This window comes from Panthera uncia, assembly GCF_023721935.1.
Source record: "Panthera uncia isolate 11264 chromosome D3 unlocalized genomic scaffold, Puncia_PCG_1.0 HiC_scaffold_8, whole genome shotgun sequence".
NCBI classification, from domain to species: Eukaryota; Metazoa; Chordata; class Mammalia; order Carnivora; family Felidae; genus Panthera; species Panthera uncia.
In genome coordinates this window covers 3,508,571-3,525,193 of record NW_026057586.1, presented here as the reverse complement: position 1 = coordinate 3,525,193, position 16,623 = coordinate 3,508,571, and positions in this window count along the sequence as shown.

Genomic DNA, 16,623 nt, shown 5'->3' with positions numbered 1-16,623 from the left:
TTCCACTGAGCTGCCCACCCACGTACCATCTATTCTCTTGAATTTCTCTTCAACGACAGCCTGCAGTTCTATATCGCTTCAGATTCTGTGTCTCCTTCTTTTTCTGCCCCTCCCCTACTCGTGCTCTGTCTCTGTCTCTCAAAAATAAATATATGTAAAAAAACCCATATAAAAATGTAAAAAAAATAATAAAATAAAAATGTATTAATTTATAGAATAAACATCAACGAAATCTCACACTTAGGGGAATCTCCAGGCTGTGGAGCCCTATTCATGCATCTATGCATCTCTCGTACTAGAGTAGTTTCAGCGCGTACAAGCCTGAGACTGACCCATTTAGTCATGTCTTTGCTGGGCTGAAGCTTTCCCTCATGCTGCCTTCAAATCATGAGATGTCCAAGTTCCAAACATCAGTTCTGGGACTCAATAATGTCCAGCACTTAGGACAATAGGTTGTCCCCTTGGGAGGGTGCCCTGCAGGGCTGTGCCAGGCAGTGTCCAGAGCCCAGAGCGTCCAACGAATCCATTTCTCAATGAGCCCATGGCTGACTGTATGGACAACGAGGGCTGCTTTTGGAAGGCAGCCTCGCAGCTGCTGGGTGGTAAGTCAGCTTCTTCCAGCCTCCAGTGCTCCTGGTGGATGTCCTTTCCCTAGTTGTCGGAGGCCTTGCTCCTTCCCTCAGTGCAGTATGGTCCCCTCTTCCAGAAGATGTTGCATCTGGACTCTGGGGACAGTGGAACCCTCTCTTGCGGGCTTGTGTCTTAACCTTCTGGTTCTGCAGTGTTGTCTCTCTGTCTCTTTCTCTTCCTGTTCGGTGCTCCAGGGACGGAGGAGCAGGGGGACTGTCTTTGGGATGCAGTCACAGAAATGCAGTGAATGGGGGAATATTAGTACCTAGAACCCGTCCACCAAGATTGATGATGTTTGAGAAGAACCCCTTTCTCAATGTTTTACTGGTGTCTATGTTCATGTTTGGGGGGGGTAATGTTTTAAGATATTATAAAATTGTTCATATTATTATAAATTATTATCTATTTCAAGCAACACTTGTTCACTAGCCTCCCTATGGGAGGCCCCAAGTTAGGTGTTTCTGGGAGCATAAAGGTGGAACTGGTGCTGTCCTTTCCTCCAGCCCCCGCCCCCCCCCCCCCCCCGGCAAGGGCACACAGAGCACACATGACCATGAGCAGGTGAGGCGGGGACCCAATGCCGAGAAAGTCTAGGTCTGGGGAGAGACGCCCAGGAACCGGGCACGCTAGGAGACTCTTCAAATCGGAAGTGCTTTGAGATGGGGCCCAAGGATTGAGGAGGGTTTCTCTGAAAACTGGCCACCCTCTAATTTCTACTTTTCACGAAAGACATGCAGTGTCTGTGCCGACATGCACAGATCCCGGTTTCCGCGAATCACCTCCTTCCCTCCTGTCCCTCACTCCCATGTCCGTTCCTCACATTCATGAGGCACATTTGCCTCTAAAGTGAGATGTTTCTAGAAGCGTAGCCTGGCCTGTCCATAGCAGTCAGACTGACGGGTTTCCTGTTTTTATGTGGGATTGGGCGACCGTCAGCCCGTCTGGCGTGTGGTCATCGGGTGGTCCCTGGGAACAGGAGCATTTTGGTGGTAGAGGCCTTGCCCCTTTGAGGGGCACCATTCATGCTATGTTTTTCCCACATACACCAACTTCTTCCTTCTCCTTGCTCCTCAAATCAGCTTTGATCGATCAAATCCAATCAGATCCAATCAAATCGGTTTTGGAGAATATTTCAGGCTACATAGCGGTGAGTCTCCTTGAGGTTGCATTTATGGCCAGCGTCTCTGTAGAGCAGTCTGGGTTCTCCGGAGAAGCAGGACCAGCAGGACATATGTACATAGGTGTGAGGAGTTTTTTTTTACAGGAATAGGCTCGTGCAGAGGTGGAGAGGTCCCCAAATGCACCGTTTGCCAGGTGGAGAACCTGGAAAGTTGGTGGTGCGGTGTGGGCTCTGTCCAAGGGCTGGAGAAGCGGGAGCACAGATGTCCGAGGGCAGTACATGGGTGCTCCAGCTCAGGTGGAAAAAGAACCCACCCTTCCTCCACCATTTTGTTCTACAATTTAGGTCCTAAGTGGATTGGAAGTTGCCCGCGTGCCTTGGTGAGGGCGACCTTCTCTACTCTGTCTTCTGATTGGGATGCTAACCCCTTCCAGAAACACCCTCCCAGGCACACCCAAGAAGAATGATGTGCCAGTGGGCAGTCCTTAGCCCAGTCAGGTTGATACCTACAGTTAACCATCACACTCTGAGACCACAGTTATGATCTCAGTGTCCTGCACACGTCGGACGGAGCAGGACTAGGCAGCGTGGAAACCACACTCCGTGTGTTTTAGGCTCATGCCAGTGGATGCCCTGCGTGTATCCCCCAACTGGCCAATCTGCAGCCTGGAAGGGAAGTTCTGGGAGAGGAAAGAAATCCCCTTCTCAGGACTCACTTCCTACAGGATGCGATGAACCAGGAGAGGAAAATGTAATACTTGAAACAGGTCTCACGATCCGATCATGAGAGCAGAAAGATCTCTTCATTGTGTGAACCTGGTAAGCCTCACTGATTTGGTGCTATGGCTGTGATCTGTAAGTCAATCAACACGTAAAAATGCTGGTCTGGCTGTGAGCGTGCCACTGGGTGAGGGAGCGAGGGCCGCCGGCTGTGAGAGAGTATCTGTGCCAGGAACTTTCCTGGTCCGTTTCCCTCGTGACGTTTGCTTTCTGCCTTCGCTTCTCAGCACTTTCCTACCTGTTTGGTAATTAATGAAAAAATTACTTCCTGAACCACTTCTAATTTTCCACCTCTACGATGTATAGACCATAAAAATTCAAACCCTTCGCTGCTTCAGATGGCAAAACCGTAGTAAATTATGAACAACAACAACCCTCCTCCCCATACCCCCAAAACCAAAAAAGAGTGAACAGACATCCTGCATTTGCTTTCTTGAAATTCTGCTACATTTTTTAAAGTAATCTCTGCCCAAGGGGGGCTCGAACTCACGACACTAAGGTCAAGAGTCCGATGTTCTACTGACTGAGCCAGCCAGGCGTGCCTCCTCTTTTCAAATTCGGGAGCCTGTCATTTACCAGTGGCTTGAAAATACACCTCTGCCTGCTGTAGTCCTGGAAAATTTCAGATCTATGCCAGTTTTAACCTTTAATGACCACAGAACAGAAAGCCATTTTGTGCACATACTTCACTCCCCATGTGCAGAATTTTCTATGCACATAAGAGTTACTGGTGTGCAATTTTTTTTTTTTTTTTTTAAACACAATTACAGGCTGCTCCTCTGAGACAAGCATTTTACGTCCTTGGGGTTGACATGCACTAGAAAGATACACGTTAAAAAAAACAAGGGATAAGTATAGATGGGAATTCTACATTTTTATGCTAAGGCTCTCTTGGAGTGAGATTCAGGGTGCTATGGAAGTTATAATAATATAAAGCTTCCTCACTAACCCTGTGACAACTTATCTCTAAAATCAGGACGACATTAATTTTGATCAGGCCTTTGAGAACTTTAGGGTACAATTCACAGTCCGGTGACATCTGTCGCTGAGATAGGAAAACAATGCGGATTCTTTTGACACACTGAGAATCACAGGCTTTTCTTTTGTCAGTTACCAGAGACAGGAGACAGAGAAAGGAAATTATAACATCCGAGAAAAATGAACGCTCTGGGTCTGGCCGCGCGTAAAGATTCTGGACAACACGTGAAATTTCTTGGTTGCCCTCAGCAGCAGAATTCCTGAAGGAAGGTGCCAGGGGCTCCTTCCGGGGCCGTCACAGGGCCAGTGAGTAAGAATAATCCTCTTACAAAATTCCGAAGCATAAAATTCAGCTGAGGTTACCGCGGCTATTAAGGAATGAAGTATGGCCTTTCTGCCGGCTGGGGGGTGGGGGTGGGGGGTTGCGGGGGAAGGGGCGAGGATGCACTTTGCGCCGTCACCCCCCCCCCCCCGGGGGATGCCGTGCGGGCCGGGGGGGGGGTGCGGCCCCCCCCCCAGGACCACCCCGGTGGGGGTCAGGCGCGCGCCCCCGCGCGTCCCGGCCGCCGCGCCCCCGGGGTCCCCTCCTGCCCCCCGCTCCCGGGTTCACGCCCGTGTGCGGCATGTGGACGCGGACGGGGAGAGCGGCGAGAGGAGGATTTGGCAGGAGCAGCCGCAGATGCTGCTATTTACAGTATTTTCACGATTCCGCAGAACAAAGAGCAGGAGGCTGCCAGCAACTCTGGGGAACTCGGCGATTGCCCTGCTCGCAGGCGCAGCCAATCCGGGGGCTGCGGCAGCCGGTCGGCTTGGCGGGCGCGGAGCATCTCCCGGCTGATGGACCGCTCTGCCCGCGGCCCGTGCGTCAGGCCCGAGGAGGAAGGACATCAGGACTGCACTTGTCAGCGGCGCTCCCACGTCTTCTTGGGGGGAGGGGGGGGGCAGCGCCGAAAGCCCCACCCCCAGCTCGGCCTGAATGCGGCAGAGGGGACAGATGGATGGCTTCAGCCCTCACCCCTGCATTTGAATTGTAGATGCGCCCAGCAGGGTCTCCCCTGGGTCACGGGCAAAGCGCCCCCTTGTCCGGGCTGCATATTGCTCCCTGTGAAACTCAACATGCTGTCTAGAGACCAAAGTTATTTACTGGGGGGACCAGATTACCACAAATTAATTCCTGGACGGGATCCAGCAGGGCCCCCGTGCGGGAGACCGGGGAGGAGGGACGCGGGCATCAGTTACTCGGCGTCAGCGGCGCTCCTGGGAGGACACGCGCTATATTTAGCCAAACTCGGCGCATCCTGGGAGACTGGTATATCACCGCAGAGCCCGCAAGGTGCCGGGGCTGGTTGAGAAGCACTCACCATGGTGGAACCATCTCAGCTAGACTGGAGAGATGAGTAGCCCTCTGGGGGATTTCACTGGGTCCTACTCGCCAGTCGCATCGCCAGGCAGAATCCGTTTGCTTCCCTGGGAGGAGATCTGTTGAAAAGCATTACAATAAAAGTTATTTAACTCACATAGTCTTTAATCTTCCAGGAAAATATTGTGCCCATGCCAGCCGTGAATCATATTGCATTGTTATGCCTTTTTATAGTCTGATAATCTGTATTGTGTGTTTATAACCCTTGTATGCTGTATTTTATGGGGGGAAAAAAATCCCCGCGACCAGCAATCCACAGCGCGTGGATTTACCACCCTAACTACTTGGGTTGACGGAGAGCCGTGGAACAAAGATTCCAGGTCAGAAGGAGGAAAGTTATCTCTACATCAGGCTTGCTTACCTCCTGGCAGCTGTGACGCCCTCCCTGACTCCTCCTTACTGGGACACTCTCTCACCCCCCGAAGAGGGTGTTTTCCCACGTCTCAGCCGTTGGCGGAGGGCGCTGAACTGGTTATAAATCAGTCTTTGACCACAAACCCAAGGAAGCTTGCCCTTGAATTTCGTCTTCTGGCCAGGGACAATCTTATTTATCTGGGGGTTGCGCTGTAGGTGCTCATGTAGAAGCCATGTCGGAGATGCGGCAGGTCCATTTGTCCCCAGATCTTGATGGCCGGCTTCCCAGGCTCATCCTCCGGTGCCTAAGTTGCTCTGACACGAGGGCAGAGTTCAACCTCTCCATCTGCCAATGTTTCTGGGTGAAACCGACTGACGCAGCCCTGATTCTTGTCTCCTCTCACTGTGGCTTGGCAGTGGGGTAGAGACTGCTGTCCCTACATCCCTGCATGTCTGACCCTGAGAAAGGGACCCCACTGAACCACAGTGCTCTCTAAGGATTAGCCCAGAGATGGCAGGTCCAGGGGCAGGGAGCCTGGGGGTCCTGCTTGTGCAAACCAGGGCGTGATTCAGACAGGGAACCCTCCCGCCTAGTGGCATTAGATGTCTTCCGGGACCCTTGGTGCTAAACAGACTCTTCTACCCCTCCTCCCCACCGTCCCACAGTGACCGGAAGGAGTCTGGTGTCCTGTGCCCCGTGTCTGATACATTTGGGTATCAGGAGGCCTCCTGAAGCATCCTCTTGAAGAACATGGGTTGATCTGTCCTCTCAGAGCCTCGTTGGCCAGTTCCCCCACAGAAACCGAAGCCTGGCTAGGGTTTGGCCGGCTAACCTGCCTCCTATAATATCTTTTCTTTAAGCTTGCCCCCTCCCCGCCCCCCCGTGGATGCGCTGATGTTATAACAGTAGTTTCCACATTCAGCCCGCTGTCAAAAGCCCACAGACTATATATCTGGCATACGGAGGCCAGTTTGGATTCGTCACTTTCTCCTGGGCTTGTGCCCTCACTGCTCCTGGTGTGTGGTCTCAGCTCGTGCGTCCATCTCTGGAACATAGTCCCAGTATAAAGCTGCTAACTTCCGGTTCGTGGCCACCAGGTAGCAAGACCGGTGAGGAATCCACGCGCCTTCTCAAGGCCGAGCGCACATGATTTGGGAACTGTCTTTCATTTTACTGCCTTTGGCCGGCTCCGAAATGGAGTTGGGGGGCACAGATAAAGTGCAGGAGAGCAGGAAATTGTTATGCTCTTGTAGTCGTTAGGTTTGGGTTAAAATACAGATTCCTCTCCCCTCACCCACCTCCCTCCTTCTTCCACGGAATTCTACTTATTCCACTCACCTTTGTCTTGGTGCTCCCTCTGCCTGGGCGTCCTCCCCAGACACGGTCCTCCAGGCCTGTGCCCAGTTTCCAGCTTCCCACGAGATGGACCCTGACCTCCCTGTCTCAGACTGCCACCGGCATCTCCCTGGTTCTGACCACAGTCACCTAATGTATCCCGTGATTCATTTGTTTCCTAGGTGTGTTCCTTATAGTCTGTCTTCCCAGCTAGAATTGAAGCTCCAGGAGGGCAGGCTTCCATGTCTACAACAGCGCCTAGTGTCTGGTGGGCACGCACACAATAAATATTAGTTTAAAGTGGCCAGAAGAAGCACATGGCTTGACTTTTCTCAAAAATTGAGATCCGCATGACAAAGCAAAAACAGGCTTATCTTAGCCGTGAATCGCTGATCATTTCAAAGGGACCAGTTCACCCAAGCTTTCTGAAGTTGTGCAAGATAAAACAGATTGTAAACCACGCTACCTTTGACTCTGCAACCCCACCTCTAGCATTTGGCTTGAAGGAAATAATTGCTTTAGGGCACAAAAATATTGCAAGGCTGTTTGTAATCGTGAAAAATTGCAGGGAATGGGGAGTGGTCGTTAGGAGACTGGTCGTGTACATGACAGCTCAGGACACAATCAACGGAATTGTAATAACTAAAAAGCACTGTGCTTTGAACCAAGGTAGTGAGAAGGGAGGTGGTGAGAAGGGGTCAGATACTGTGTGTGTGTGTGTGTGTGTGTGTGTGTGTGTGTGTATGGGATTTCTTTAGAGATTGGACAAGGGATGTGAGAAAAGCGAGAAATCAAAGATGACTCCAAGATTTTTGCATAACTGGTAAGTAGGCTGGACGTTGAAAGACAGAGAAATTACCAGTGGGATACATTTGAATTGGAAGACCAAAGTCTCAGTTTGGACAAGTTAAATTTAAAATATCTAGTAGCCACATGCTGTGAGTTGAATCGTGTCCCCGAAAGATATGTTCAAGTCCTAACCCCAGTACCGCGAGTGTGATCTTATTTGGAAACTGGGTCTTTGCGGATGTAAGTGGTTACTGAGATGAGCGGTAGGGCAAAGTAGGGCGGCCCCAAGCTATTACTGGTGTCCTTATTAGAGGAGAGGAAGATACACAGAGGAAGAGGGGGAAGCGAGGAGGTGCTGATGGCGACAGAGATGGAGGTGACGTGTCTATAGCTGCACCAAGGATTGCCCGCAACCACAAGAAGCCAGGAGAGGGATGTGGGACAGACTCACGTTCAGTGAAGACAGAGGAGGAGCTTTGGATTTTGCCAGATGGAGGCCATCGCTGAGCACGGGGACAGCAGGGACAGGGCAGGTGGAGGGGGGTGGATAAGGGATGCACTGAGCTGTGTTTGAGGAGAATGGGAGGAGGGTTAGGAGGGGTAGCAGCGGGGACAACCGTTGCAAGATTTGCGGGAAAAGGCAGAAGAGAAACGGAGCGGTAGCAGGTGCAAACGTGTGGGCAAGAGAAAGTTCCTTTTGCTTTTGCTTTTCATGGAGACGTAACAACGCAGTCGTATGTTTTGGGGGATGATGCAGAAGTGTGAGGGGCTGGGTGCCAGGTGCTGTCCCAGGAAGGCACGGAAGCACACAGTCTGTCCATCGGCAGAGGGACAGGCTTTACCAGGGCAAGCAGCCCGCACCTGCCCAGCGATGGGCTGCAGTGGCTGGCGGTGTGGAGGCGGAGGGGGCGTCTGTGGAATGCCCTTCTGATCATTTCCGTGTTCTCAGTGGAGTGAGAAACCAGGTCATCAGCCGAGAGGGAGAAGGGGGAGGAGGTGTTGAAAGTTTGTGGGGAGAGGAAGGTGTGAAATAATTGTCTAGAAGACTTAATTTGCCTTTCAGTTAATGTGAAAGGGATTTTTTTTTTAATTACAGAAAATTCAAAATAGAAAAGAGTACGGAGGCAATATAACAAACACCCATAATGCAATATAATAAGCACTAGCAAAGCTAAAAATTTGTCATTTTTTGGCCCCAGATCTATTTTAAGCAATAAAACATGAGAAATGAAATTGAGTTATTGGAATTTAAACTTAATTATTTCTCTCTCCTCCCCTGAACAAGATGAGGAAATGTGGAAAGCTTTAACTCTTAGATGCCGCTTGTGCCTTTCACGTTTATGTTTTCAGTATTTTAGTCGTCTCATTTTTACCTTGCCAAAATCCATGTCATTTTCTGCTGTCAATACCTTCGACAGATTCGCCAAAATGTTTACCAATGTATTCGTGTACCTTTGTTGGATGCGTCTCTCTTTGTTGCTTGAATTCCACGTCATGTCATCTGAAGTTCATCCTGCCATAGTTCTTTCAGTGAGTGTGTGAGTGGAAGAATCTTCTAGTCTTTGCATGTGTGAGAATGTTTTGCTGTCAGTTATATATAAAATTTCATATTGCTGTGTATAATATTTAGCTAGGTACAGAATGCCGCGTTGGCACATTTTTCTACTGGCACTTTTAAAAACTAAGGTTCCGTTTTCTTCTGGCATATGTTGTAGTGCGTATGTATTCTGTGAATTTGATTTGCTCTTTGATGGTGTTCTGGGGTTTTTTTCTCCCCAGTTGTTTTTAAGATGTCTTCTTGAGCTTTGATGTTGAAATCGCACTAGGTGTATCTAGGTATAGACTTCTTTACCCTGCTTGGACTGGTACTGTTTTCTCAACAGGAATATTCATGAGTGCTGCTGGTCAGTCCTGACCTGTTAAGCTTTCTGATACCGACTTTCCTTCCTCTTCCCCAGTGTCTGCTTTTGGAGCTCCTGAACTTAATGGACTTTCTCGTGGTGTTCTCCATGTTTCCCTCCTCCTCGTTTCTATTTCTATATATTTCTTGGCTGCATCCTGAGTCTGCTCTAGCTCTGTTGCTCAGTTCCCAAGTTCCAATTTCTCCCGTCAGCTCTCTATTCTACTATAACATCTCGAGGGAGGTCGTAAAGCCTGCTGGTGTAGAGCTGAGACCTGACACAGACTTCTGACTGTGAATCATGGCTTCCTCGCTTCCTCGATGTGAGCTTGGGTGAGCCGCATTCCTCTTGTGCCTCAGTTTCCTCATATGGAAAGTAGTCATAAAATAGTACATATCAATCTCATAGGCCCGGTATGAGTAATAAATAAATTTAGATATACATACTATGTTGGGACAACACTTACATGAGAATAGGCTGGTATTACCATTTAATCTGCAGGTTATGTTTCTAAATTTTTCAATGACTACACTTTCTTAGTACTCTTCTAATCGTTTCTTTTATCACAATGTTGGGTTTTTAATTTACGCTCCTTCATTTTATTGAGAGTTTTAGACCTAGTCCTTCCTTTAGCTTATTGAGAGTTTTAAATGTATTCTTTTGAAGTTGACTCCCTGTGGTTCCTGGTGTGAACTGTCTCGTGTGTCACCTGCTGATTGTCCTTGCCGATATCGTTCTTGTCCTGCTGTGTTATTTTTGACCCGGAGTCTATCTTCAGCACCCTGTTTTCCACAAGGTTTTGTGTGCCCTAGGTGTGTAGCGTCATCCCCGCAATGTGGTTTGGATTCGCCTCTTCCAGAGCCCTACAGATGTCATTCATTTCAGACCAGGTTTCATGTCAATTTCCTGGCCAGCAGACCCCCACCACCTGCCCGCGTAAGTCATGCAAAACCAGGTTCCACCGCCAAGCGCAGCAGAAGTTGACGGTTATGATTTCTCACTCCTGATGCTTTCAGACCTTATGCCGAGCCTCTGGGATGGTGAGGGATTTTCCACAATGCCAGCTCGAGATGGATGGGAAGCCTCTTTCGGAGGACTCTTTCCCTCTGCACAAGGGGCCATCGGCGGTGGGATGTCAATTTTCTGGGTTTTGATCCCACACAGGTATCAAAATTCTAGGGCCAAGTTCACAGAACCCTGACCCCCTAGGACTTTGGCCGTTAGCTCAGGTCTACTATCCTGCTAGAGATTCCCTCTGCGTTCCTGTGATTTGCCGAGTTTTTCTGTCGCTCATGTTATTTCTTATTCCGCATGTCTACACGGTGGAGGGGGCAGAGGTAAGGCCGTGAGTCTGACCAGAAGTTTGAGTGCTTACTTGTTCGTTTTGTTTTGTTTTGTTTTTAGGCTGCTATCTCTGATTTTCTCCATCACTGGTTTTGGCTCTATTTCCTTATCCAATCACCCGAAAATTTTCTTCCTTTTCTCTCTCCCCCTCTCCCCCCGTCACTCTGTTTTTTCTCTCCATTCTTCTCCTTTTTTTATAACACACTTTGAGTGCCCTCTGATATGGGCACAAGGGTAGAAAGGTGAGCAAGACCCAGCCCCTTCTTTTTGCCATTGTGTGTGATGGTGGTAATGCTAATGCAAAAAACAGAAAAGAGTTCTTTTACTTTTAGACGTGAACGTTTTTCTTGTATTACCACCAGTCCCTGATCATCATCAAAAACCACTGAACACGTATGTGATTCATGGTGGATACATACCAGGCATCGTGCTAGGCACTGGGGTGACAACATTACGTGAGGAAGTGCGGTTCTGTTCTCGTAAATCTTACAGTCTAACCTGAGAAATATACCGAAACCTAACAAAACAACAGCCCATGCACATAATTCTTAGAAATCGTGGTGCTTGGCCAGGAAACGTAGAATGATGGAACCACGCAGGAGGACACGCCACTGGGCGGTATTCATGAGTGTAGGGGTGGTGACAGAAGCCTCCGTGAAGCCTCATTGATGAGGAGAGTCTGGTTAAGAGAAGAACTGGGAAGGTCATTCATACATCTTGACTTGATGGTCTGAGGAACGTGGATACATGGAGGTTTATCCATTTGCATTATTTTTTCTCACTAAAACAATGAATTTGTGGTTAAAAAGCATTCTAAATATCAGCCCAATACCCACTACGTTGGAACGTGAAGACTGGTGTCCTAAAACACTTGCTCGAAGCAGAGTGTGCATGGGGATGATGCCTGTGTGAAACTCTGGTCTCTAAATGCCCTCCCTCCCTTCATTCTTTATTTCTTTCCTTCACACCCACCACTCCCCCGCTCCTCACTCCCTCTTCCTCTCTTTTCCTAGAGGATGATCCCAGGAATGCAGGGGAAATGAAGGGAATTCACAGATCTCTCGACTTCCCTTGGACTCAACAATGGGAAATGCTGAAGGGAAGCTCCTGTTCACAGCCTCACTGCCTGACTTTGGTCCCAGCTCCTCAGCTTCTGTCCTGCTGTACCCTTTTCTCCTCGTTTTTTTGATTGTTCATTCATTTATTATTCATACCTAGACTATCTCCAAAAAGAATTAGAAGCAGTTTCTTTCCTTATTCAATTTTCCTTCCAACCATTTTCCTTCTCTCTCTTCTTCCTCTGTTCCTAATCATTTCCCTTCCGGCAGGACAATGTCAAGATAATTAAAGGATGCCGGGTCCTGAGCATTTCACTAAAATTGCCTTCTACAAAATACAACTCCCTGTATCCTCAATGAGATTGTGTGAGAAAATAACTCATCATATGGCTCAGCTGTTACAGGGTTCAGATTCAATTTGGCTATCCATCCAAAAGTTGGGATTTTTAATAAAAGCTTTTACAAACCACTTGGGTATTCAAAAAGTTTAATACATAACAAACAATAAAAATCATACTTGGAAATATGGGAGAGTGGAAATGCTACAAATACTCATGTTTGTATATAATCTGTGTTCCCTTGGATTTGGTATTGAAATTTGAGAAACACATTTTAAATTCCATTAAGCATATCGTATTTACTTACGTAGTCGTTGTCAGAACAAGATTTGGGGAAAATTTGAATTTTTTTCATAGTTTAAGTATCTCACACGTTTCCTTTGCTCTGTGCTGAGCTGGAAAGTCTGACGCAATTCTGTGTCCTTTAGGCAAGGAGGGATCACAAGCCTTATCAGTTGTTCCCAAATGGGTCAGGAAGTGGTAGAAAGAACGTTGGCCTGGCATCAGTTCTGGCCCTTTCCCCAACTGTAATAGCTACTGTGAGAAAGTGGTTCACTTCTCCCAGCCTCTGGTTGCCCATCTGGGAGACGGGAGTGACGATCCCTTCCTCAACTTCGTTTTTGTTTGATGATTCCACAATGATGATTTTCATGATTGAAGTGTCTTCAACTTGGGGCGCCTGGGTGGCTCAATTGTCTGACCTCGGCTCAGGTGGTAATCTTGCGGTCTGTGAGTTCGAGCCCCAAGTCGGACTCTGTGCTGACAGCTCAGAGCCTGGAACCTGCTTCGGATTCTGTGTCTCCCTCTCTCTTTCTGGCCCCTCCTCCCCGCTCATGCTCTGTCTCTCTCTCACTCAATAATAAATAAACATTAATCAAAAAAAATGTCTTCAACTAGCACATTCCATCTGAGAACCTTCATTCACTGCACTTATCAAACCAGTGATATGTGCCAAATTGCCAAATTGGTTAATATATATGGTGGATAAAATATAATCGACCAATAAATTGGTCGATATATATGCATATATATGTATGTGTGTATATATATATATATATATATATATATAGTGGAATAACAGGAGGTTATTCTATAGATTCTATTATATATAATCTCCTGTTATTCCACTATTCCTTGAGGTATTTTTGCCCTAGGTTGCCAGGATTGTTCATTCATTCCTTCATTTTTTGCAACACTTACTGATTGAACACTATTTTGTGTTAGGTACTCTTTTAGGCAAAGATCAAGATCCCTGCCCTTGTTATATTTGCTTTGTAGCAGAGAAGCAGGGCTTGGGTGATGCAAGACCAAATTGTGTAGAGGACCCTCATCTTGACTCTTCTGAAAACACCTGCACAAAGGAAAGGGGAGAGAGATAACACAGTCGGAAGAAGCTAGAGAAGAATAGGAGAATATTTCACCAAGACTGGGAGGGAGTTCAGAGTGGCATGGCCATAGGATGTCAATTTTCTGGGTTCTGGGTATCACTCCAGGAAGGTGGTGAGAACTCAGGGTGGGAGTGGCTAGGCTCTGAACACTGGGTTCCTCAAAGTTCTCAGAGTCTTGGGTCCGCAATGTGCCCAGAAGCAGCCAAAAAATCTTTCCAAAGGGACACATCCACATTAGCCAGGCCGCTGCGCCTCTCACGGGTAAACCAGGGGCCAAACACTGGTGGGGGATCTCATACAATCCTTGGGTGGTAAGGAAAGAAGATCTGCAATAGATTTCTTGCCAGGCCAGTCCTTTGTGTTAAATTCCACTTAGTTCTAAGGAGGGGAAAAGACAAGTGACCTTTCTCACCAAGCAGATTTACGATTGTGAGTTCATGCAGCACTAAGAGTTTAAATGACTTGTCCGTGGTCACACAGAGGAAAAGGGTCAGAGGTGGGGCAGGAAGGCACATTTTCTCATTCCAGGACAACACATTTCCTCTGTAGCATTGTTTTATGAGATCATATAAGGCTTTGTTGATGGAAAACCACATAGCACATGGAAGTAATAGGATTTTAGGACTGGTTCAAAATATTTAAATATCCAATGTAACCACGGTTCCGCCCTCAATTTCTCAAGAACATAAGGTAGTTCATTCTGTCTTAGACAAAACTTTCCAGCACTTCTCCTGGATCCAGCATACCCTGGTAGAGAGAATAGAGAGGGAGACTGCCCTTTATTCTATTACGTTAGCTGTATTTTTAGAAGGCATGCACTGCCTAGAAACCTCAGGCATTCCATAATTAGGTTCTCTACATAAAACTATAAGAAAGAGAGCATTTAGCACACCAGCTACGGGTGGGAAAAATGAGAGGAGACGTGAGCGAAATAATAGTAACAATATTTTCCTCACTTATAGTACTTGCCCATGTCCAAAGGTATTGTAAGATGGTGCTTCTCTTGCAGTTACTATGGATCTAAGTTCAGACTCTTCTTATAAATACCGGGAGTCAGGCGAGCACATTTCCCCCACGCTGCCTAACGTCCACTTGGCTGGAGCCCCGCTTGCAAACACCTTCTCCACCTGTTCCTACGGCTCTCAGAAGAGCTACTGCAAACCCTCTAGCTCTGTCCCCTGCTCAATGCTTGCTGCCTGTGCCTCTTGGGAAACCCCAGTGGTTTTCTCAACAAACACCGTGAGTTTTAAGATTTAATAAAGAAGCCTCAGGTAGTGCACAGCAAGTCAGGACCAGTGTCTTAGAGTCACGGGATACTCGTCGTTTACCTCGTCTAAGAGCAGGAGAGTCTTATCGGAACAGGGTAGGTAAATGCGGGCAAGCCAGAACTCTATAGGAATTGGGCCAAGACATCAGCAGTAAACAGAAAAGAATGATGGTACTCAGGAATAGTGGCCTACTACCCTTTATTTGGATGCTACATGAAACAACTAGCAAAACACTTGCACACCTTCCAGGAGTTTATAATCTAAAACAGATGAGTAGGTGGTGAATGAGGATGGGGTACTTTTCCTCCAGGGAGCTTTTGGAAATTTATCTCCTCCACAAAGTTTGCCTGAACCAATTACAAATAAAGAGCCATTTTTCTCCTTCCAATCTACCATTTTATTCTAATGAGCTTTTTTTCATTATGCGGAAATTCCCTGCACTAATACTTTTACAAATTGGAAGTATGCAATTTGTTTTCAGCGGTGACAACAGTCGCAAGTCTTTCTGTATCGCCGTCTCCAAGATGAGATCAAGAATCCTGCTTGCTTCCTCTTGCAGAAACCTCTGCCTCAGCCCTGAGGGGGTGGCGAGCCAGCAGACCGGGGAGGTGTGGTCGCGGCACAGCTTGGAGATTTCGCAATCTTCCCCCACTCTCCGTTCACTCAGTTATCTTGCCCATCACTCCCATGATTCAAGAACCTCCGTGAGCTTGTACTCCGTCACTTGAAATCTTCCTCCTCGGCCTCCATTTTTCCTGTTGTGTCTCTCAGTCCACACCTTTTAGGATGCTGTTGGCTACAAATAACAGAAGCTGCAACTAAGAGTGTCTTACAAAGAGCCCAGGGGCAGGGTGATTTCAGCACAGCATTGAGAGCCCAGCTTCTTGTCACATTTCTGCTCTGACAGCCTCGGTGTATGGACCTGATCCCAAGACAACTCTAGCAGCTCAAGGTAACACAGGCAGACAGAAACATCCAAGGCATAAGAATAGAGGGTCCCTGTTTATGTCCCCCTTTTAGGGGGCAAGATAAATCTTCCAACCACGCTCCTACCCCAGCAGACCCGTAACGGTGCAGATTGTATCATATGGCTGAGCCTGAATTGGCGACAACAACTGGAATGAGATCATGATGATTGGCTTTCCTTAGGAAAAGAATCATGTTTCCGTCTGAATCTTGAAGGACCGGGCACGTGGAAGGTGAACAAAATTTGACTCTCTGTTAGACGGAAAGATGATGGCAGGTGAGGCCGGCAGTTGGGTTGACAGCTCATTCTACATGCCAACAACCTCGTCAGAACATGAGTGAGGGATGCCCTTTTGCTTTGCAGACTTTATTTTGCTTGAGAGACTTGCCGCACTTCCAGTCGGCCCAAACAGACTCAATAGGAACTATAGCAATAATCTCTCCCGAAAAAAAAAAACAATCCATGACTTTCTGACACCACCTGTGATAAGGGAGATTCAGGGAGACCTTGGATAATCATTTAATTCTCATATTGTAGAAATATTTGAAAGACAGAAGCGAAAAGAAAATCATCGCCTGGGGGAAATCCTTTAATCTTTAAGTCATGGTGTTACACAGCATGAAACGTACATCTGTTACACCCACAAGTTGCTATGATCGCTCAGGTATTCTCTCATTTACTGTTTCCAGGTAGGTAAAGGGTACCCTTGGGGAAAAGGGTGGGCTCAAGTTCAATCACACGAGCCCAGGAAGAGTGTGTCTTCAAAGATTCTCATGATCATCAGCAAATCTGATGACTTTAGGACTATTTCTGGTGCCACACCCACTGTCTGAGCTGCTTGGGGAACGACGTGTCAGAATGGCACCCAGCTCAGCCCAAATCACCACGGGACCTAGAACCATGATTTTGGGATGAATCAGGCATTACTTGAGTCAACTCGTTAGTGAAGAAA